General features: G+C 47.0%; 1 protein-coding gene across 1 annotated transcript in view; it reads left to right on the forward strand.

Annotated features, from left to right (window-relative positions):
- Positions 1–835: 835 nt before the first annotated feature.
- Positions 836–4536, forward strand: part of LOC120933770 (phospholipid scramblase 2-like) — a 48585-nt gene continuing 44884 nt past the window's right edge. Inside the window, exon 1 of the mRNA XM_040347164.1 lies at positions 836–964. The gene's annotated coding sequence lies outside the window, so the exon portion shown is untranslated. The remainder of the gene's footprint in view (positions 965–4536) is intronic.

Below are 4536 nucleotides of genomic sequence, written 5' to 3' on the forward strand. Positions count from 1 at the left end.
CATTTCTGGAAACCTTTTGTTGGCAACTACATTGTTGGGGAAGTTCTGTACACCGTCCTCTGATGTCCTCTCCCTGGCCCGGGAAAGTCCCAGCTATTGTACCATCCTCACCTTTCCCTGGGACTTCTCCTCCTCCTCTGATCTTCTCCTCCACCTCCTCCTCTGATCTTCTCCTCCACCTCCTCCTCTGATCTCCTCCTCCAGCTCCTCCTCTGATCTCCTCCTCCAGCTCCTCCTCCAGCTCCTCCTCCAGCTCCTCCTCTGATCTCCTCCTCCTCTGATCTACTCCTCCACCTCCTCCTCTGATCTCCTCCTCCTCTGATCTTCTCCTCCACCTCCTCCTCTGATCTCCTCCTCCTCTGATCTCCTCCTCCTCTGATCTTCTCCTCCACCTCCTCCTCTGATCTCCTCCTCCAGCTCCTCCTCTGATCTCCTCCTCCTCTGATCTTCTCCTCCACCTCCTCCTCTGATCTTCTCCTCCACCTCCTCCTCTGATCTCCTCCTCCTCTGATCTCCTACTCCAGCTCCTCCTCTGATCTTCTCCTCCACCGCCTCCTCCTCTGATCTCCTCCTCCTCCTCCTCTGATCTTCTCCTCCACCTCCTCCTCTGATCTCCTACTCCAGCTCCTCCTCTGATCTCCTACTCCAGCTCCTCCTCTGATCTTCTCCTCCACCTCCTCCTCTGATCTCCTCCTCCTCTGATCTTCTCCTCCACCTCCTCCTCTGATCTCCTCCTCCTCTGATCTCCTACTCCAGCTCCTCCTCTGATCTTCTCCTCCACCGCCCCCTCCTCTGATCTCCTCCTCCTCCTCTGATCTTCTCCTCCACCTCCTCCTCTGATCTCCTCCTCCTCTGATCTCCTCCTCCCATCCCCTCCTACTCTCACCTCCTCCACCTCATCTCTTCCCGTGTAGAAATTGACTTCCACCTTCTCACCATACCTCACACTCCGATCTTCTAGCATGTAAGTCCTTTTATTCTTATTGTATTGATCACATTGGTCACACCTCTCTCTACATTCACCAATAATTTATTCTTAATATTATTACTTATTGATTAGAACATTCATTACATCTCTGTACATTCAATGAGAGATTCTTCTTCTTCTTCTTATTATTATTATTATTATTACTTATTGATTATTGTATTGATCACATCTCTCTCTACATTTACTGAGAGTCTATTCTCATTATTATTATTTATTTATTATGGAATTGATTAGAACATTGATCACCTCTCTGTCCACATTCAATGAAAACTTATTTTATTCTTATTACTTATTATTTGTTGAATTGATCAGGACATTGGTCACATCTCTCTCTCTCTACATTAACCAATAGTTTTTTCTTATTATTATTATTACTTATTGAATTGATCAGGACATTGGTCACACCTCTCTCTACATTCACCGAGAGTTTATTCTTATAATTACTTATTGATTATGGAATTGATTAGAACATTGGTCACATCTCTGTCCACATTCAATGAAAACATATTTTATTGCAAAAATAAATGTTGTATTGATCATAACATTAATCACATCTCTCTGCATTCACCGAGAGTTTTTTCTTATTATTATTACTTATTGAATTGATCAGGACATTGATTACCTTCCCATCTACATTCACCCATTTTTTTTATTATTATTACTTATTGGTTATTGTATTGATCAAGATACTGATGACATCTCCATCCACATTCACTGAGAATTTTTTTTTATTACTACTCATTAATTATTGTATTAATCAGAACATTGATCACATCTCCATCCACATTAACCTATAATTTATTTAATTCTTATTACTTATTGATTATTACTTAGAGTTTATTTTATTCCTATTACTTATTGGTTGTTGTATTGATCACGACATTGATCACATTTATATCTACATTCACTGTGAGTTTATTGTATTATTATTATTACTTATTGATTATTGTATCAGTCAGTGCATTGATCATATCTCCATCCACATTCACTCAGAGTTCTTTTTATTATTACTTATTGGTTATTGTATTGATCAAGATACTGATGACATCCAGTGGCGGTCCGTTGATAGAGGGCACTGGAGCACCGCCCCCTCTGGCTCCGCACCGCCACTGAAATAACATACATTCATGCATTGCATGAATGTATGTTATTGTTGCCAGCTGCCGCTGGTCTAATTCAGGTGGCCGGACATAGGGCGCCGACCACCTGAATAACGGCAGCTGGTTGGCTGTGCGGAAGTGCCTATCAGAGCCAGCGGCTCTGATAGGCTTTCCGAGTACAGCCCTCGTCTCCCGGATGCTTTATCCAGGGAACGTACATGGGTGATTTCCTTGGATAAGACTGACGGCCGTCTCAGCCAATCAGGTTCACCGATTCTGGTTATCGGTAACCTGATTGGCTGAAGCGTCATCGAGGGCGGGAGAAGACATCGAGGGACGTGGAAGCAGAAAGGTAAGTGCATTTTACAGGGCACAGCGGCAACAATGGGCACAGAGGCGACAATGGGCACAGTGGCAACAATTAAAGGGCACAGTAACATGCACCGTCCGTGGAATTTTCCAGTGTGCATTGCTCCCTAGTACGCCGCAAGGACATATTGGTTTCGACGTGAACGTAAATGACGTCCAGCCCCATTCACGGACGACTTACGCAAACGACGTAAAATATTAAAAATTCGAAGCGGGAACGACATCCATACTTAACATTGGTACACCGCATATACGCCTCATATAGCAGGGGTAACTTTACGCCGGGAAAAGCCTAACGTAAACGGCGTATCTGTACTGTGTCGGCCGGGCGTACGTTCGTGAATTCGCGTATCTAGCTGATTTACATATTTCTAGGCGTAAATCAGCGTACACGCCCCTAGCGGCCAGCGTAAATATGCCTTAGAGACTTACGCCGGTCGGATCTAATAGAAATCTATGCGTAATTGATTCTAAGGACTCAGAGATATGACGGCGTATCTCCTTTGAGAATCTGAGCCTTAATTTTTATTGGAACACATTAGGGTTGTCCCGATACCGATACTAGTATCGGTATCGGGACCGATTCCGAGTATTTGCGGGAGTACTTGTACTCCCGCAAATACCCCCGATACCAAAATAGAATACACCCCCCCCCCCGCCGCATCCCGCCGCTACGCCGCATCACGCCGCATCCCCGCTTGGTTAATACGGGCGGGGAACATTAAAGCATTCATTTGAATAGCTGTAGTCTTTCCCGCCCCGCTGCGTATAGACACTCCCCCTTGGGTGAACTGTCTCGTGTGAACTGTCCAATCCCGAGCAAGGGGGAGTGTCTATACGCAGCGCGGCGCGAAAGACTACAGCTATTCAAATGAAAGCTGTAATGTTCCCCGCCGTATTATCCAAGCGGGGATGCGGCGCGGCAGCGGTGATGTGGCAGCATGTACGGTAAGGGGTAATGGCTGCATATATGGGGAGGACATGGCTGCATATGGGGGGGACATGGCTGGATATGGGGGGGACATGGCTGCATATGGGGGGGACATGGCTGCATATGGGGGGACATGGCTGGATATGGGGGGGGGGACATGGCTGCATATGGGGGGGACATGGCTGCATATGGGGGGGACATTGCTGCATATGGGGGGGGACATGGCTGGATATGGGGGAGACATGTCTGGATATGGGGGGGGACATGGCTGGATATGGGGAGGACATGGCTGCATATGGGGGGGGGACATGGCTGGATATGGGGGGGACATGGCTGCATATGGGGGGACATGGCTGCATATGGGGGGACATGGCTGCATATGGGGGGACATGGCTGGATATGGGGGAGACATGGCTGGATATGGGGGGGACATGGCTGGATATGGGGGGGACATGGCTGGATATGGGGGGGACATGGCTGCATATGGGGGGGACATGGCTGCATATGGGGGGACATGGCTGGATATGGGGGAGACATGGCTGGATATGGGGGGGACATGGCTGGATATGGGGGGACATGGCTGCATATATGGGGGGACATGGCTGCATATATGGGGGGACATCGCTGCATTTGGGGACACATTTAAAAAAAAGTATCGGTATTCGGTATCGGCGAGTACTTGAAAAAAAGTATCGGTACTTCTACTCAGTCCTAAAAAAGTGGTATCGGGACAACCCTAGAGCACATTGTCAGATGTATTTTGACTGATTTATATATAGGCATTATTTGTGCGAACAATCAATATCACCCAATATGATTAAGAGTAAAATTACCATGTGTATGAGCTCTAAAGCCGCGCACACGAGAACGGTCCAAAGGACCGTTGTCATAGATTAACCGATGAAGCTGACTGATGGTCAGTCGCGCCTACACACCATCAGTTAAAAAAACGATCGTGTCAGAACGCGGTGACGTAAAACAGAACGAAGTTCTCATTTTTTCGACCGAAGGATAACTGACCGATGGGGCACACACACGATCGGTTAACCAGAGGACAACGGTCTGAAGGACCGTTTTCATCGGTCCAAACCGATCGTGTGTACGAGGCCTCAGGGAGTTGGTTCATTGGGGCTATGCTATAATAAATA

The sequence above is a fragment of the Rana temporaria genome, chromosome 3 (genome assembly GCF_905171775.1).
Source record: "Rana temporaria chromosome 3, aRanTem1.1, whole genome shotgun sequence".
NCBI lineage: Eukaryota > Metazoa > Chordata > Amphibia > Anura > Ranidae > Rana > Rana temporaria.